Consider the following 21,260-nt stretch of genomic DNA (forward strand, 5'->3'; position numbering starts at 1 on the left):
GAAATGCAATAAGTGGCGATCTTTCAGCCATGCAAATGTAAAATAAAGCGGCAATATTTCAGCCATGCAAGTGTGAAGGTGGCGATCTTTCAGCCATGGAATAGAGTAGGTGGCCATCTTTCAGCCCATGAAATACAATAAGTGGCGATCTTTCAGCCATGCAAGTGTGAAATAGAGCAGCGATATTTCAGCCATGCAAGTGTAAAATAAAGCGGCGGTATTTCAGCCATGCAAGTGTGATATAAAGCGGCAATCTTTTAGCCATGCAATGTAGGAAATGCAGATGAAGACAGTGCTTAGTCTCGGAATGCAGAATAGTAGCCTTATGCAATGCAGGAAATGCAGATGGAGACAATGCTTAGTCTCGGAAGGCAGAATTGTAGCCTTATGTGATGTAGGAAATGTAGATGGAGACACTGCTTAGTCTCGGAAGGCAGAATAGTAGCCTTATGCAATGCAGGAAATGCAGATGGAAACAGTGCTTAGTCTCGGAAGGCAGAATGTAGCCTTATGCAATGCAGGAAATGCAGATGAAAACAATGCTTAGTCTCGGAAGGCAGAATAGTAGCCTTATGCAATGCAGAGAATGCAGATGAAAGCAGAGTTTAACCTCGGAAGGCAGAATGGTAGCCTTATGCAATACAGAGAATGCAGATGGAGGTAGAGTTTAACCTCGGAAAGTAGAATGGTAGCCTTATGCAACGCACAGAATGCAAATGGAGGTAGTGTTTAACCTCGGAAGGCAGAATGGTAGCCTTATGCAATGCAGAGAATGCAGATGGAGGTAGAGTTTAACCTCCGAAGGCAGAATGGTAGCCTTATGCAAGAGATAAATGGTAATAGAGTTTTCTTAGCTGATGCGATATTGTGGTCGTTGGGGATATCGTGTGCGGATAGCAATTGTGAATAGGTGTGATGGTTCTGAGAGTTGTGTTCCTGATCAATATGAGTGTATAATGTATTTGATGATTTTTGCGACTCGGGTGCCTGCATCCAAAACAAATTGTGAGTTCTATAGAAGGGGGAGGTTAGTTCGTATCCCCGCTGGCTTTGCTTGACCTGCTCGGCTCTGATATTGTGCGTATCACTGGGGTAGCATTGCTAAAGAAAGCAATTTCATAAATAAACATGCATGATCTTAGTAGAGAAAGTGTAACATAAATACACAATTAATAAAATCGTTTTCTTTAGATGAACCGACTACGACGTGGTCCAAGACATTGCAACCTTTCTTGTTACGGAATTTTGAGGGTCCTCCTCAAAATTCTATCCCAGTTTACCGGGTTGCTGCTCCTGACTGCTGCTAGCGATAAATGGCTGAAATCAACTTCGGAATTTTAAGGGTCCTCCTCAAAATTCTGCCCCGATTTCAAATAGCGGGGGAAAATGAAAATTGAATTATTACCGGACCCATAAGACTGCCTACGTATCCCCTCTTAAATGGGAATCAGGTCAGGCATAGTTCAAATTACATCATACAAGTAAAGCATAAAGGTTACACATAGTATCGCTTGACTGCGTCTGAATTGATAGGCTTTGGCCAAACTTCTTCGTCCATTTCTGCAAGTATGAGGGCTCCTCCTGTTAGAATCCGGTGAACCATGTATGGACCCTGCCAATTGGGAGAGAACTTCTGTCATGACCCAAATCGATGGGCCGTGACGGGCACCCGGTACCTTACTCGACCGAGTACCAACGTGACGTATCTTTCTTATTACATCATCATATACACATGACATACAGGCCTGATAGGCCAACATAATCATTTATAAACTCAAAACATAGGCCGATAAGGCCGTATAATCTTTCATGTAGACGACATATATCTACAAGCCTGTAAGAATACATAAATGTCATAAGGGTCGGGATAGAATTCTGCCATACCAAACAATACACGTCTAAACCACACTAACCAAACGAGCAACTCTGAATCAAATGGAGCACACCAACATCATCCGCTGAGCAGATAGCCTACTTGGAGGGCTCTCGACCTGTCTATCGGGACCTGCGGGCATGAAACGCAGCGTCCCCAGGAAAAAGGGACGTCAGTACGAATAATGTACCGAGTATGTAAGGCACATAAATAAGTACATAAGAGACATGGAAGAAATATAGAGTACATGACTCAACCTGTAAGTCTGAATAACTTTGTAAATCATAAATTACTTTTAGCGTCATGCATATGCTTATGAATGTCATGCCGTGCATAGGTACATGTTTCATAACATTATCAGCCTCTGAGGGCATCCCATCATATCATATCGGGGGGTGGTGCGTATATAACGCCATAACCTTTCCCATATCCCATATACATATATATACATACATATATACCCGTATATAACGCCGTTTGAGTACATACATATAGATGTGTATATAACGTCGTTTGAATCATATTTTAACCACTGTGGGCAATATCGTCATCATATACCAGCTGATCAGGTGGTGGTGCGTATATAACGTCGTAACCTTTTCACATATCCCATATACATATATTTACATATATACGCGTATATAACGTCATCTGGTCATGGGTCAATGCACATTAATGCAATGCATGAAATGTACGTCAATAAAATCATTTGGAATGTCATAAGACCATTTTTCCTCTGAGTAATATCATAAAGTAAACTCTTATCAACTTTTGTATTTTTACTGAGACCCATGAACAGATCATAAAATATTATGACACACGGGAAAGAACATTGATATCTCTAATACTTCTATGAGTAGAATCATTCATGGAATTTGTGCATTTGCACGTTTCGTTCATATTGTATGGATCGTGCCAGAAGAAAGAAGGGATAGCCATACCAAACCTGTTCCTTGAATTATTTGAATGAAATGAAGTTCTGCTTATATGAACTATGTTGAACGCACAAGAATAAAGCTCCTGCTTCTTTGAACAAAATTTTTGCTTAATTTGACAAGTTTGGACGAAATGGAAAATGCTTCATAATAAAGCTTTTGTTAAGCTTTTCGTCTTGGATTTTTCACACCAAGAAAGAGTGTGTTCTTTCTGTTTTGACAATTCACATGACTGATGCCTTCTAAAATTAATTTAAAATAACTCATTCTTATGGGTTAGATAACTAACTTACACGTTTTAGCATACTAAGCAGATATGACTCTTAGTCATATGCTTAAATGGTGGTCTACTGCGACGTTTTATTTTGGATATAATTAATTAAGTTTAATCCACTTATTAGTTAATCGGGTAATATTTTGTTACCCGGTAATTAATCAATTACTGCATAATTTAAAGATTATCATAAATTACTTAAAATTCTATTTATTATTAAAATACTTCACATATACACGTGTATAGTGCCGTTTGAATCATATTTATATATATACGCATATATAATGTTGTTTGAATCATATTTCAACAACTATGAGCAACATCATCATAATATACCAGCTGATCAGGTGGTGGTGCGTATATAACGTCGTAACCTTTTCCCATATACCATATACATATATTTACATATATACGTGTATATAACGTCATCTGGTCATGGGTCAATATACATGTATGAAATGCATGAAAAATACGTAATAAAATCTTTCGGAGCTTTATAAGACCATTTTGCCTTTGAGTAATATCATAAGTAAACTCTTTTCAACTATCGTATTTTTTTCTTCTGAGACCCATGAACAGATGATAAAATATTATGACACACGGAAATTCAAGAATATAGATATCTCTAATACTTCTATGAATAGAGTCATTCATGGAATTTGTGCATTTGTATGTTTCGTTCGTATCGTTTGGATCATGCCAAAAGAAAGAAGGGATAGCCTTAACATACCTGTTCCTTGAATTATTTGATCGAAGTGAAGCTTTTGCTTCCGTGAAGTAAGTTGGAACAAGAAAATGGAGCTTCTGCTTCTGAAATTGGAACGAACTTTGCTATGGATAGAAGGCTTCTAACGTTTTTATGAGCCAAATATGAATTTAAGTTAAAGGGTAAACTTTTGTTCCAACGCTTTTGAAGTTGGCTTCAAGTTTTATTTCTACCTTTCTGGATGGATTGATACTAAGTTGTAATATCTCATTTGTGGTTTGTACAGATTCCTCCAAGGAAATAAGACTTAGAAGTCTTATTGTTATATTAAATTGTTATTTAACTTTGTTTATTTTTAGGTGTAGACACCTATTTACAAATGTCATGAGTAATTTTTATAGATTTGTTGGCCTTGTGCCATATGGAAAGTGGGTGAAGATTAATAATCTTTACCCGCTTATTAGTTAACTGGGTAATGTCCGTTACCCGATAATTAACCAATTACCAGCATAAATTATAAATTGCCCCAAATTACTTAAAATTCTATTTATTTTTAAAATACTTCACAGATACTATATATATATATATATATATATTATCGTGGTCATATGGTACCTTGCATGGTACTAGTTCATAATTATCGTGTATTATCGCTCGACCTGTATTTTAATCCAAAATGCCAAACTTTGACAAAATTCGTTTTCTTAGACTTTCTCCCCCTTTCACCTTCATGAATTTACTAATCACTTGTGAATAACATAATCCTTATAATCCCCAAATAATATTTTCCTTGGACTGATGTTAATTACCTTACGACAAATTCAACGTAAAATACTATAGGGTGCAACATTGTCGTAACTTAATAATGCAGGATGTAACATCAATCGTAATATATTACTGCAAAGCATAACATCGACGTAGTACTGCAGGGCGTAACATTATTCCCCCCTTTGGAACATTCGTCCTCGAATATTGACAGATGCACTTATCATTTCTATAAGTTATATCTTCTGAATACTTTAGAACTTCCCTTTCCATCTAGGCAACTGTTCTGTGAATAAGTCCAAAGTCCAGGGCATTCCCCCCTTAGGCCTCCTTCTCACACCACAACTTGTAATCGGATCCTTCTAATCTCGTAACTGTTGCTACCTTTCATCATGCAACCTGTACGATTTTGACCTTGTAAGTGTGCCCAATCTCTAGGCTTAATATGTAGAGCTTGATAAGATGTCCCTTTGGGCATCTATGAGTATACTGAAGTTCTTCGCTCGATACTTTGTTGAATTCACAAATATTGCTATGTCTCATCGTATAGGTCCGTTTAGCCATTCGTATGAATTTACTGGCATAACTCTTACTTTAATTTATCGTTGCTGAGGTCTGCTACCAAATCCTAGCTTACTCTCGTTGCTTATTCCATATGTATAAATTAAGTCCTTTAATGCTTCCTTGTTACTGCTCATCTTTAGAATGACGACCTAATCTCATCTCATACCTTGTGACTTTTGTCCATCCATTGTTGATTCACCTCAATATTAATCTACAATATACCACTGATAACTTGAAACTTCTTACGTAATACTTTGCCACTAGGGATTATGTTACATCAAGGAATATTCGAAGTACTTTTCCTGATCCACTTAGCGGCGATATTGTACTGCAATAACCGTATTCTATAGAATCCTATGGTGGGTATTTTAATCCCGTACAATTCATGAATCCCTTTTTCTTCTTCTCTTTTTTTTTTTAAAAAAATCATTACTCAATCAAAGGCCCAACGTCATCCTTTATCTACCATAATTACACCCTTACTCTACTATTAGGGCAGCATTCCGTCTCTTCTAAATGCTACTTATGAAGAGTAACTCCTTTGAGTCCATTCAGGCTATACTGAGCTTACTATAACATAGAGAAGCCATTATCTCCCTTGTTTTCATGGGCTTAATCTTGAGGACTAATCCATTCTCGTCACCTTCTCACTGCCCTTTCATATCTGTATTCATGTCCTCCTAAAACCTTGTCACTTTACCATACTTTAGCTTGTGACCTATACATATCTATTTATACTACTCGTAATCTTCCTTCAACTTGCTTAAATTTCCTTGTGTTATTTTAGAACATCAAGAGAGACATCACATCGTTTGTAACTCTTCTTTACTTTCTTAACTAGACCTCTCGATACATAGAAATCATTGACTAGAAGATATGCCACTGACGATGCCGCTATCATTCTTGGATATTGAATCCCAGCGCTTCTAGTCTTTTACTTGAAGTATAGACCACTCTCATCCTTCTATACTTGAGTATTTCATACGTTGTTCACCTTTACCTTACTTATTTTAAAATATCACCTTATATTCTCCTATATTTCCTTCATAACCTTCCTCCCACATAGGTATAAATCACATCCACCATTTGAAGCTCTATTATAATACTTTCACCTCTAGTGCCTATATAATCTAGTGGGAGCTCCATACTGACTTCTTATGAGGCTGATACTCCTTCTAACTGGTTTTATCGTAGAGCCGTTATAGAATATAGTTGTTGTGCTATCTCTCTTGAACCTCTAATATTAAGAGCAATCCTGCTATGTTCTCAATCATGATTTCTATAACTTCTGAGTCCAATAATCAGATTCCTGATTTACTTTGTTGATGCGACTCTTTAGTTTCTTTCTTCTTCTGATTGGCCTTTATGCTGGCTTAAGTTGTCTTCCAACATGCGGCTCATGGTATTAGTTATTACTTTAGCCTTCCATGGACGCTATGGAATATCCATGATACAATCTTCTAACAATTTATTCTTTTGTCTATGACCTGGGCTCAATTCTTTTTTTTTAACTTATACCAAAATCTTTTACGGTTGTATGATTGTCAACATATATGTTGCATGTAAAAAAAATCCAAACTCTTAAGTGCGTTCATAATGTCACCAACTCTGGATCATTGATTGAATAATTTCTTTTGTTCCATCTTAGATTTCTTTCAACGTACGCTATTACTTTTCCTGGTCTTTCTACCCCTTGTTGCGTCCATACTTATTTTATCTTAGTGTCCACACATGCCAGAGTTTTCATATAAATCATATGATCTCGAATATTACTTTTAACTTTACTTCCAATTCATTAGCCACAGTGGGTGCCACTTTCCTTTGGAGTGCTTACAATGTTGTTGCGAGACTGTTGTTACACGACCATTTTCTCTTTAGGTCGTTGTGCTTAGGTTGAAGCCTTCTTCCTTATTTCCTCAGCTATTCTTTCGTTGTAGTACTTAGGGAGAACCATTGACTCTCGTAAAGCTGTAGGCTTATTACAGACCTTTTTGATGTCCTTGCTTGCCTATAATCATCCGCAATTGCTTACTTCCATGCCCTTATGCTTGTATGGTTGCTTCTGAACTGATATTTTGATTGCCTTCCCAGTAACACTTTCTTTTATTCCTGTAACACTCATACGGTACTTTTAACTACCCCGACTCCTGTTTGAATATATCTCAAGTATTATAATAATATTATTTGAGGCTGAATTCTCCACATTGGTTTCTACTATGTTTATTTTACACGATCTGATGACTCGTCTGTAATCTCTTGTTTAGCCATAATTGAGATCTTCTTGTCCAATTACTAACTACGTTGGCCCATCTCGTATCAATATTCTTTGTAATCTTTATTGGATTATTTACTTTGTTTTAACTTACGTCTCGCACTGGCTCCTTATTTATTAATAACAGCTTAGGTAGGAACCTTTACTTCCTCTCCTTGGCGCCGTGCTTGCACAATATTATTGAATCGTAATGTATCTGTAAGATTTGGATAAGTTCCATCTCATTCCTCTTTCATTTATCACATTCTTCCTTTACCATTCCATAGTCATTAGAATCACTTAATTCTGACTTAATGCCACATTACTTCATATTCCCCCCTTTAGGGGTGTACTAAAAGCTGAAGCCACGAGGATCTACCTATAGATGTTTTACCTCTTCATCTTTGGCGTCATTTCTCAACATCAATGATCCTTACTCGCCTTGAGGCAATTATTTTGTACCAAGGATGAAAAATTCCCTTACTCACGAGGGTGAATTTTAGTATAACAGACACATACAGTCCCATAAGCTAAACTTTGCTCACTTTGCTTGCTGTAGGGAAGCGTCTTCCTGAATGACCATTCTCTGAACTTCTCATGAATCGTCTTTTGTCATCCATTCTATTATTGGTGGAACAAAATCTGAAATTCTTATGATGGCGACTATCATCAGTCACTCAGTCCCTAATTCATGTTTAGTTTTACTGATTCACCAGTCCATATTAATTCCTATTACTCTGGGGTCTAGCTTTTCCTCTTGGTAATCACGCTAGAGTTGCGAATTTATTTCTTGAAATGAGGACATGATTGTATGACCTATACTCTTTTGTTGTCCTACGGCCCGTCACTTCTCGTTTCTTCCTTCACTCGACTATAGATTTTGTAATATTGTCATCTTTTGATCTACCGTTTCCATCCATGTATCATATCTTACTCATAATGCTTCATTAACTCTATTCTTATCTCTCGCTAATTATCTATGTCTACTGCTTTATTCTAAAAACTCGAACAAAACATTCTTTTACTTTTGGATCTCCTTGCTCCATCCCTTGGCTCTTTCAATTGCCTAACATTCTTTTTTTACTGGGGGTGGGACCCACACTAAGGTAATATTTATTCCTTCAAGGCTTCCAGTGCTCATATCTAGCTTTAATATTTTAGGGTGCACCATCTAGTTGTCTCACAAGGAGATCTACTAGCACACTTGCAATATCCTTTGGAGATGTCAACTAACACAAACAATCCATTCACCATTTTGGTTTACTCTAACCCCAACCAGGTCCTGATGTTCCGTTCTTTTCTTAAACTACACCTGTTAACCCCCATATGGCATAATTGAGATGGTTATGGCCAATTGTACATACCTCTGTTACTGTTCAGGGTAACTCTTAATGCTTATATTTTTCTGCCGGAACTACAATACCGATAATCTTCATTAATTGGGCGCGTCGTACCTTTCTTCACCTTACTTCTTTTACTTCTTAAAGCATTGTCTTTCACCATAAAGGTGAATAAATATTCTTGCCTTAAGGTTCCTTATCAAGAGTCTTACACTTTTCAGTACACCCATGATTTGCTAAAGACCTCACATTTGCTTATCATAAGCAAGATGCAAAATCGAGCTCCTCTAAATCAATAATTCCATAGTTGTATCTTTTATCAATCGTCTTTCTGAATGTAGGCATCGTCTTATTACGAATAGAAGTTCGGGACTTGAATTCTTATAAGTGAGCTTTAGCACACGATCTAGAGTAAGAAGAAAGAGTGACAATCCTAAATGCCCTGTAGCCTCCTGCTTATAAGTGTGTTGCACGACACACCCATGAACAAGACTCTACTAGACACGGCTTGTAGACTCCCAGGGACAGAACTGCTCTGATACCACTTCTGTCACGACACAAACTGATGGGCCGTGACGGGCACCCGGTACTTTAATCGACCGAGTACCAACGTGACATATCTTTCTTATTACATCATCATATATACGTGACATATGGGCCTAATAGGCCAACATAATCATTTATAAACTCAAAACATAGGCCGATAAGGCTGTATAATATTTCACGTAAACGACATGTCTACAAGCCTCTAAGAATACATAAATGTCATAAGGGTAGGGACAGAGTCCTGCCATACCAAACAATACATGTCTAAATCACACTAACCAAACGAGCAACTCCGAAGCAAATGGAGCGCACCAACATCATCCGCTGAGCAGATAGCCTACTTGGAGGGCTCTCGACCTGTCTATCGGGACCTGTGGGCATGAAACACAGCGTCCCCAGGCAAAAGAGACGTTAGTACGAATAATATACCGAGTATGTAAGGCACATAAATAAGTACATAGCAAACATGGAAGAAATATAGAGTACATGACTCAACCTGTAAGTCTGAATAACTTTGTAAATCATAAATTACTTTTAGCATCATGCATATGCGTATGAATATCATGTCGTGCATAGGTACATGTTTCATAACATCATCAGCCTCTAAGGGCATCCCATCATATCATATCGGCCACTGTTGGCAAAATCATCATCGTATACCAGCTGATCAGGTGGTGGTGCGTATATGCCATAACCTTTCCCACATCTCATATACATATATATACATACATATATACACGTGTATAATGCCGTTTGAATCATATTTACATATATACGCGTATATAATGTCGTTTGAATCATATTTCAGCCACTATGGGCAACATCATCATAATATACAAATGTCATGAGTCATTTTTATAGATTGGTGGCCTTGTGCCATATGGAAAGTGGGTGAAGATTAACAATATTTACCCACTTATTAGTTAACTGGGTAATGTCCGTTACCCGATAATTAACCAATTACCAGCATAATTTATAAATTGCCCCAAATTACTTAAAATTCTATTTATTTTTAAAATACTTCACAGATACTTTATATATATATTATCGTGGTCATATGGTACCTTGCATGGTACTAGTTCATAATTATCGTGTATTATCGTTCGACCTGTATTTTATTCCAAAATGCCAAACTTTGACAAAATTCGTTTTCTTAGACTTGCTCCCCCTTTCACCTTCATGAATTTACTAATCACTTGTGAATAAAATAATCCTTATAATCCCCAAATAATATTTTCCTTGGACTGATGTTAATTACCTTACGACAAATTCAACGTAAAATACTGCAGGGTGCAACATTGTCGTAACTTAATACTGCAGGACGTAACATCAATCGTAATATATTACTGCATAGCATAACATCGACATAGTACTTCGGTGCGTAACAACTTCCCTTTGGCTTCATCCTAATACGGGAAAAAAAATTTCAACACCAGCTACCCCGGCATGAATCGTCTCGGCTTGACTCTTTTGTTGAAGGCTCTGGACATTCTGTTCTGATAGAGTTGACTATGGAAAACTGCATTCATTCTCTTTCCGTCTATAAGAGCTAGCTGTTCGTAATGACTCTTCACATATTATGTATCGTCGAGCTAAGTTTCTTGTATGATCCTTAGGGAGGGAATTTCTACTTCAGTGGGAATGACTACCTCTGTACCATAAATCAGCATATAGGGAGTTGACCCAGTCGATGTGTGGACTATGGCACGGTACCCCAATAAAGCAAATGATAGTTTCCCGTGCCACCGCTTATGCTTTTCTATCATTTTCCTTAGTATCTTCTTGTTATTTTTATTGGCGGCTTCTATGGCTCTGTTCATCTAAGGTCTGTAGGCTATAGAATTCTTGTGTTTGATCTTGAAGGTTTCACACATGGCTTTCATCAGGTCACTGTTGAGTTGGAGCCATTATCGGTATTGATTGACTCTGGAATTCCAAACCGACAAACGATACGGTCGCGGACGAAGTCTGCCACGACTTTCTTGGTCACTACTTTGTAAGATGCTGCTTCGACCCACTTGGTGAAACAATCAATTGCCACTAGGATAAACCTGTGTCCATTTGATGCAGCAGGTTCAATTGGTCCGATAACATCCATTCCCCAGGCGGCGAATGGCCATAGTGAGCTTGTTGCATTAAGCTCATTTGGAGGCACCTTTATCATGTCTGCATGTATCTGACAGCGGTGGCACTTTCAGACATACTGGATGCAGTCCGTTCCCATAGTCATCCAAAATTAACCAGCCCGGAGTATCTTCTTGGCTAAGACAAAGCCGTTCATATGTGGACCGCAGGTTCCATCATGGATCTCTTCTAGTAGCTTAGATGGTTCCTTCGCGTCGACATACCTCAGTAATCCCAAATCCGGAGTCCTCCTATACAGGATTACTCCACTGTGAAAAAAGTTGTTAGACAATCTTCGGAGCGTGCATTTCTGAGTGGTGTTTGCAAGCTCTGGGTATTGTCCTTTTGCCAAATATTCCTTTATATCATGGAACCAAGGCTTTCCGTCTGCTTCTTCTTCGACATGGGCATAGTAGGTTGGCTGATCATATGCCTTTACTAGAATGACATCAATGAAGTTCTTGTTGGGATGTTGTATCATGGATGATAGGGTAGACAATGCATCGGCAAACTCATTCTGGACACTGGGAACATGTTGGAATTCTGTCTTTGTGAATCTCTTTCTTAACTCCTGTACATGATGCAAATAAGGGAGTATCTTGGAGTTTTTGGTTCCCCATTCTTCTCGGACTTGATGTATGAGCAAGTCTGAATCCCCAATTACTAGCAACTCTTGGATGTTCATGTCAATAGCCATTTTGAGACCTAAGATGTAGGATTCGTATTCGGCCATGTTGTTGGTGCACGGGAACTTGAGTTTTGCAGACACCCAATAATGCTGACCAGTTTCTGACACTAGGACTGCTCCTATGCCAACTCCTTTGAAATTTGCTGCTCTTTCGAAAAATATTCTCCAATCATCATAGGATTCTGCAATGTCTTCTCCTATGAATGATACCTCTTCGTCAGGAAAATACGTCTTTAGGGGTTCGTATTCTCCGTCCACAGGATTCTCGGCAAGGTGATCTGCCAATGCCTGTCCTTTGATCGTTTTCTGAGTCACGTAGACAATGTCAAATTCACTCAACATGATTTGCCACTTGGCTAGCTTGACGGCAGGCATGGGCTTCTGAAAGATGTACTTCAAAGGATCCATCCTTGATATGAGATATGTGGTATAGGCACAGAAGTAGTGCCTCAACTTCTGAGCTACCCAAGTAACAACACAAAAGGTGCGCTCTAACAGAGAATACCGGGCTTCACACGGGGTGAACTTCTTACTGATATAATAGATGGCTTGCTCCTTCCTCCCCGTTTCGTCATGTTGCCCTAGAACACAACCAAAAGCTCTATCCAACACTGCAAGGTAGAGTAATAGAGGTCTACCTGTCTCGGGTGGGACCAAAACTGGTGGTGTTGACAAGTATTCTTTGATTCTGTCGAAAGCTTTTTGGCAGTCATCGGTCCATTTGGTAGCGGCATCCTTCTTCAACATCTTAAAGATTGGCTCGCAGATAACTTTAGATTGAGCTATAAACTGGCTGATGTAGTTGAGTCTCCCCAAGAAATTCATTACGCCCTTCTTGTTCTTTGGCGGTGTCAACTCTTGAATAGCTTTGACCTTTGATTGATCCAGTTCTATTCCTCGGTGACTTACAATGAACCCAAGTAGTTTTTCGGTAGGAACCTCGAATGCACATTTTGCGGGATTCAGTTTCAGGTTGTACCTTCTCAGTCTATTGAAGAACTTCCTCAAATCTTCCATGTGGTCAGTGGCTTTCTTGAACTTGATGATGACATCATCTACATATACTTCGATCTCCTATCATATCATGGAAAATGGTAGTCATGGCCCTCATGTAGGTGGCCCCTGCATTCTTTAACTCGAATGGCATCCTCTTGTAGCAGTACATCTCCCACGACATAATGAAAGCCATTTTCTCAGCATCTTTTTCATCCATCCAGATCTGATGATATCCTGCAAAATAATCCACGAATGACTGCAACTCATGCTTGGCACAATTGTCAATTAGGATGTGTATGTTCGGCAAGGGGAAGTCGTCTTTCGGACTGGCCCGGTTGAGATCCAGGTAGTCGACACAGACTTTGACCTTCCCATCCTTCTTCGGTACTGGCACAATGTTGGCTAACCATGTCGGATATTCTACTACCCTGATAACCTTAACTTTGACCTGCTTAGTGACTTCTTCCTTGATTTTCAAACTCACGTCAGGATTAAACTTTCTGAGCTTCTATTTTACCGGTAGACATGTCGGATTAGTTAGTAGTTTGTGTGCCACAATAGATGTACTCAGACCAGCCATGTCATTGTACGACCAAGCGAATATGTCCTCATACTCTTTTAGAAATTCTGTGTATTCTTCCTTTTCTGATGGTGACAAATGAATGTTGATTCGAGTTTCTTTGACATTTTCTGCATCTCCCAGGTTAACAATCCCAGTCTCGTCCAGATTAGACTTAGGTCTATTCCCAAAATTCTCAACTTCTTTAACAATCTCTTCCGGTATATCATCTTCCTCTGAATCTATGTCTGTTTGTTATGTTGTCTTGTTGCAGGTCAAAATCATTGGTTCATCAAGATAAGTAATAGTAATGCTGTATAAATAAAGTAATGAGATAAAATAATAAGAGTAAGATTTATAAGGAAGCCGAAATGCTTTGATAAATTCCATAACTATTTTGAACATTTGAAGATATTATTGTGAAAATTTAAAATGCAAAAAGAAAGTCAACTAGTAAAATAAAAGATAGTGCATGATGCTTTGTTCAGCCTTGCTACCCCAAGGCTTTCCGGGCTCTGGTGGTTCTGATGGTCCAGTTATTGAGGCATGCTCCTCTACTTACTGCCTGTATGGAAGTGCCTTCCTCCCCATCCTTCTCAAAAACAACACAACAATCCATATCATCATCTTCTAGAAACATATTCCTCACTGCTGCCAGTGCTTCCTCTTCTTCTGTCCCATAAATAACATCGACTGGATGGAAAGTCTGTCCAAGCATGGTATTGGCTGCTCCAGCGAATAGTAAGAACCGCGCCATGGTGGCGACCATTTGTTGAACTCCTCCCAAGTGTACTCATATCCCAGACCAAAGGTGATACCATGTTTCTTTAGTTTGATAGTCTTATCGATTCCTTGGAGGTTCCTGCCAAGTCCCTTGCCAGGTTCATATCCGCTCCAGTTCAATATGCTTCAATTTTGTTGTCCCACCACTTATCCTTGTCAACGGCGTTGACTCGCTCGATGTGGTGATAGGTCTCCCCGCCTATCTTTCTTCTGCCTCCGATTGCTGGGATGGTCTGACGACTTTATATGGGATTGCTACCGTCGTCGTGAATGGTCACCTCTTGGTGGTTCTACTCAAACTTTACTGCTTCATGCAGTGTTGATGTGACGGCCCCGGCGGAATGAATCCATAGTCGTCCCAACAACAAATTGTAAGATGTCGGCACGTCTATCACTTGAAAATCAACATCGAACCAAGTTGGCCCCATTTGCAAACACAGGCTGATTTCCCCATTGGTAGACCTTTGGGAACCGTCGAAAGCTTTGACGTTGATGGCCTAGTCCTTGATCTCATGCAGCCCCTTTCCCAACGTTCTAAGTGTTACCAACGAACAAATGTTGAGGCTGGACCCTCCATCAATCAGGATTCTGGTGATAAAATAATCTTCGCATTGCACACGGTGAAGTGCGATGCCTTGTTGTGACTCAACTCTTCTGGTGGTAGCTCATCTTCATGAAAAGTCATCTTGTGACTTTCCCATACATGCCCTACCATGTTTGCCATCTCTCTTCCGGTGATGTTGCTCGGTACATATGCCTCACTCAGCACCTTTAACAAGGCATTCTTGTGTGCATCGGATCTCTATAGCAAAGCTAGGATAGATATTTGTGTCGGCGTTTTGTTCAGCTGATCAATGATCGAGTATTACTTGGCTTGTATCTTTCTCCAGAGATTATCGGGCCTGGTTTTAGTGATGTCTGGCTGACCAGAGGCCTGCTTACTCGACTCAGCTAAATGCTCCGGAGTATAAACTCTACCGGTTCTTGTCATACCTTGTGCCGCAACAGTTTCCCCGAACTTGGCCTTCCCTTTTCTTCTTGCCTCGGCTGTGTAGTCCTAATGTATGGCATTTGTATGGAATGGTGTTATGGCTGACATTGCTACTGGAATGGGCACCTTTACTCCGAACAGAGCATGTATTTTGGAAGGTAAAACCGCAACTTCAAATGGTACAGGTGTGTTTGCCGGAGACCCAAACTCGACCTCAATTGGTGTTGGCGTCTTTGCCGAGGGTGGTGCTTCAAACTCAAGTGGTATAGACATATTTACCTTGACATCCCCAGAAGGTTGAATCTGGACTACAATCGGATTAAGGGTGACTATTGGCTTCTTTGGATCGTCGCCCTCTGTGATCAACCGATCGATCCCTTGGGGTCCCAATAATCCTCTATTTCAATCATGTGAACACCTCCAACTTTGTGGTCTGGAAGAGGGTTATTGTGGACATTCGGAGCAGGCTCCATTGCACAATAATCTTGTTATCAATTAGGGCCTGGATCTTGTCTTTCAGGGAGCGACATCCGTCGATGGTATGTCCTTTCATGCCGGAATGGTATGCACAGGATTTGTTTGGGTTAACCCATTAAGAAGGGTTCTCAGGGGTTATAGCAGTGATAGGGGTGACATAACCAGTAGTTTTGAGCCTTTCGTATAGCTGGTCAATGGGTTCAGCAATGGCGGTATACTGTTTGGGAGGTCTTCGGTCAATATTTGGTCAAGGTCTAGGAAAGTTTTGACGTATGGGAGGCAATTGATGGTAGGATGGTTGAGTATTGTAGGCTTGGTAAACATGTGTGGGTTGGGAGTATCTGGGTGAAGTAGGCTGATATGTGGGAGGGGGAGATGGCTGATAAGTGGGTGGTGGAGTTTGGTAAGAGTGTAATGGTGCTTGGTAGTTTGGAGTAGGCTGATACGTGAGTGGAGTCATTGGGTAGGTTTGGTATTTGATGGGAGATTTGGTTCTCTGTGCCACCATGATGGCTCCTACGTCTCTTTTCTTGGACACACCACTAGACTGTAAGGCCTTATTTGTAGCTTGCAAGGCTTCAAAGTTTGTAACCATACCACTTTTGATGCCTTCTTCGATCCTTTCTCCCAGCTTGATGATGTCAGAAAATTTATGGTTCTCAATCAACATTAGCCTTTCATAATATTGCGGGTCCTGAGCCCGGACAAAAAATTTGTTCATTTGTTCCTCTTCTAAGGCAGGCCTGACCTTAGCAGCTTTTGATCTCCAGCAAGTAGCATACTCGCGAAATGTTTTTGTGGGCCTCTTCTTAGGTTCTGGATGTGAACACATCTGGTGCATTTTTTGTGTTAAACCTGAATCTATCCATAAAGTCGGATGCCATACTCACCCAGTTTGACCATTTCATTGGGTCTTGGCTAATGTACCAAGACAGAGCATCTCCTTTCAGACTCCTCATGAAAAGTTTCATGCGGATCCTTTCATCCTTTCCTACTCTGACCAGCTTGTCACAGTATGTTCTCAAATGAACTCTTGGATCCCCTGTACCATCAAACATCTTTAACTTAGGAGGTTTGTGCCCCTCGGGCAGTTCAACATTGGGTTGTATGCAAAGATCTTCGTAGTTCAACCCTTCAATCCCCTTACTTCCTTCGACGCCCTGAATTCGGCTGGTCAACTTCTTAAGTTCTTCATCCAGGTTCCTGATGAGTGAGTCATTATCATCAGACACGTTTATGTTTGAGATGGGTTGGGTGGAGTGTGGCATGGTCTCCACGTAGATAAGGGTGTTATGGTTGGTGTGGAAGTGGTCATTTGTGGAGTTTTGGGGTTTCGGGATGAGTAGTGGGGTATTGTTGGAAGTATGGCAGGTGTTGCAGTGGTGGTGAGGAGCGGGATGGTTTTGTGGCTTTGGGATATTTTGTGGAGGTGAGGGGTTATGAGTATTTGGGAAATTGACATCTGGAGTGGTGAGGAAAAATGACAGATTTTCTAGATTCCGAACATGATCAAGTTCCTCCTGGAACTTCAACAATTTCTTCTCGAGTTGGGACACACTTTCTTTGGAAACCTGAGTACCATGAGTGACCTCTACCCGTTCAGTTGAGTTGTTCAGACCTTCCATCTTTTCTTTGTTCTTATTTTTGATAGGACTTGGAGGAGGAATGGGTGGAAGTCCCCCTGGATCTTGTGAAATAAGATGATGATGCCAGAGTGCACGAACTAACCTTTGGGAAGGGGAATAAAACAAAAGTAGAAACAAAAAAGGTAACAAGTTAGTGAGAATTATAAAAAAATGTTGCGATATTTAATCACATAGTGTAAGAATGTAAATCGTGTCCTAACTTGGGGAACCTCTTTGTGCCCGAGGTGGGCCCAGCGACAATTGATTTGGAGAACTTAGAATGATAAATGCCTCATTTTATTGATAAAAAGTAGACGAATCCCAAAACGATGCTAAATAATAGGAAATAAAATGTCACTATTGATCTTGAGCCTTTATTACATTTCTTAAAGCAAAAGAACAAGCTCCTATCTACTTGGTCCCAGAAGGATCTTCCCCAGACTCGGCATCTTTGGCTCCATCGAACAGTTTCACCAACTCGCGAAGTCCCAGCAATAGGTAGGCTCTGGCTAGGTGTCCGCCCTCGTTTCCTTCAGCATTTGGAAATCCTCGATTCTTTTGAGAAATTTCCCTTCCAGCTCTACTAAACCCCGCTCCAAGTATCCCAGTCGCTTGTTGGCACTGATAGCCATGTCTTTCCACTCTTCAATCAGCTTTTGGTGGGATTCTTATATCTCTCGGTGCTCGCTTTCACATTCCCTAATCCTCTTGCGCAGTTGATTGTATTTGACCTGTGCCTCGGTCTTTTCTTCTGTGATTTTGTGACCTCGAACAAGCCCGGGTTGACCCAGACCATTATGATTATCCTCCAGCCAGTCTGAATAGTATGGAGTACAACCAGCATGGTATCTGTCTGGCTCGATGGCATCCCTTCCCATGACGATTTTGCAGTGCCACATATGCTGAGCCTGGGACTTGTAAGGGCTATCATCATCCTGAAATTCAGCCCGGAAGTGACTCATCTTGTCGACCCTTGGTATAACCCGCTTTCTACCAGCCTGCCTTATAACTCAAAGGGGGGCGTAAGGGTAGATTCCTCTCAAATCGATCAGTATCAGAAATGGTGCATCTCTAGATCAGGCGATGAATTCCTCAGTAGGGAACCACTTGAACATCCATTGTACTTGATCCTCAGTTAGATTTTCAAACAGCTCTAACCACCCCTCGGCGTCTTCTGGCTGGGCAAACATGTTGGGCATGTAGTTCATTAACCTTGGATGATGGAAGGCTATATGATCATCCCAATCCCTTCACTGAATCTCTTGCCGGTATACACCCCTTTGGAGATGTTCCATGAGCCAGAACTGGAGTAGCAAATTGCAACCCTCGAAATGTTGGGCTCCTTGTTGACATTGCTCCAAGGCTCGGTATATCTCTGCAAGGATCATGCGCACTATGTTGAATGGTTGCCCACCAATTCCCTCCATTAGAGTTTTGGTTACCATTGCTAGCCTGGCGTGGATCCTTGCTTTCTTTATTGGAAACGCTATCATCCCCATGAGGCAAAACATGAAGACAAAGACCCTTTGGTGAAGATGCCCCAATGATGTGAGGGCGAACTCGTCAGGATAAGTACGGTAAGATTTGTTGTGACCGTATCTCTCGTACAAATAATCAAAGAGAATATACGACTCTTTCAAGCATGTCAAGTCTGGATTCTTCTTTAGACCCATCATTTTGAGGAAACCTCTACCTTTGTGGTTTTCTGGCATTAACAAACCCGAAGTTTCCTATGGTATACCAGCTAATCCTCCTATTTCCTCCAGTAGGGGTATCATCCCAATGTCCCCGAAGCGGAACACAAAACTATCACAATCCCAGAACAGAGTAGCAGCTTCTGTGATCTTATTGTTAGGTTGGATTTCCAGTAGAGAAGGTAGATTTCCTGGGTATTTTCGGACAAGAGTCGGATCACTGGAATGAAGATCCTCCCACCAGCTTAGCAATTTTGGGTGGATGTTGGTGACCATGCCGAATCTGGGGACTTTGTGCCTCATATTTCTACAAGACAAAAGGCTTAGGCCTTACCCCCACCAAACTCGACTATTAAATATCAATAATTGGCACAAAAACATTTAGTTCTCCAAATAAATGCACAAAACATGGTAGTGTCCATTTTAGTTTTAGAGAAATCCAGTGAACTTGGGACAAGGATATATTAAAGAGTCTTTATGCGGACAACATAACTGGCTCGGCTAGGTTTGACCATGATGCATGCACAATTAAACAGAGTAGGGTTTCTATGGGGATTTAAAATGGTACCCTTGAGCGAACAACTCAAGAGGGAAAGGCGCGGAATTGTTGACTACACCGTTGATCGACTTGTTTTACCGCAAATATGCCTTTGCCGGATTTAGGCGGTGATAATTTCGGAAGAGCGCAACCACTCATTATGAGAGTTGCTATGGTATTTTGTTCGCACGAGTGGAATATGATGTTGAGCATGATTATGCAACAATTAAAGTAGATTATCACGTATTTGCATGTTAGGAAAGCAGTAAATACAACAATTTTCCATAATTTAAAGAGGTAGTAAAGGAAAGCAATAAAGGACAAAAATAAAGGGAAGAAACAAAAGACGAGTCAGTTTCGCAATCGAAAAGAAAATTGAATGCTTTGAAGAAGTAAACAAATAATTGCGCATAAAGAAGCATAAATCACAATAATAGTCTGAAATGGTAAAAGCCTAAGTTTCCCCAGCAGAGTCGTCATGCTGTCGCGCTTCTTTTTTCTTGCGAAATTGGGTTTATGACATTTGGGAGGACAACTTGTTCCCTTTTGGGAACTGGGTTTGAATTGAAGAGTCGCCACCTAATGATTAAAGTGCATTAGGACACTAGGAAAGGGTTTGTTTTGGGTAACCAGAGATTGGATAAGGGCTTGAAATTATCCCGAGGGGAAGGTGTTAGGCACCCCTCAGGATCCACTAGTGTGGTTCTCGGCCAGACTATTGTTATGAACTTAGGTGCAAATAACACGTAAACAAATAAAGCTTCAAATGAGAGGGGATTTTCACATAAGGGTTTATAAACAAATAAAGTTGGAAAAAAATAAAAGAAAGCTGATTTTTCTTTAAAAAAGAGTTTGAAATCTTTAGAAGAAACAAAGAAACAAAGGGAAAGGGGAGTCCTAGGGTTATTAATAATATGGATCACCCCACATAACATCCGGTAATCACTCTTCAGTGAGGGGATACACGTGATGTTATCGCGTGGTCATTATATCCATATCTACCTTTTCCCACCCCGTTAAGGTATTAAAGCGCGGAATGGTCTCGTTTACTTATTGCATGCTATTACCCGTCCCAATCCTATCAGTCCCAGAGGTATTTAAGATTACTAATCCTAAAAGGGATAGATATTAGGCTTATTTGTAGTTTCAAAGGCAGAATTCTAAGGCGACATACAAAACACGTATAGCAAGTTGGGGGAGGCACATAACAAGTAAAAGGCACAGATATACCTCATTTTCTAGAGAAACACATTATTTAGCATGTCTTGCACAAACTGTTTAGGGTCTGATTAAAACTTAAAGGTTGAGGCAGATTGATTTATTACATAGTTCATATAAGAAGCCCGAATCAGGCTTGCCTGCTGGTTGCAGCTAATAAAATCTGATTCAGTTTATAATATTAGCCCTAAGGCTTGCCTAGGTGTTGGACGATGATCCTATAGGTATGACATCTATTGATTTCAGAAACAATGAAGTGAACTGAATACATACTGATTTAAGAGAAATCGTCAGTCGTTAAAAAAAGCAAATT

The sequence above is a fragment of the Nicotiana sylvestris genome, chromosome 9, assembly GCF_000393655.2.
Source record: "Nicotiana sylvestris chromosome 9, ASM39365v2, whole genome shotgun sequence".
Taxonomy (NCBI): Eukaryota; Viridiplantae; Streptophyta; class Magnoliopsida; order Solanales; family Solanaceae; genus Nicotiana; species Nicotiana sylvestris.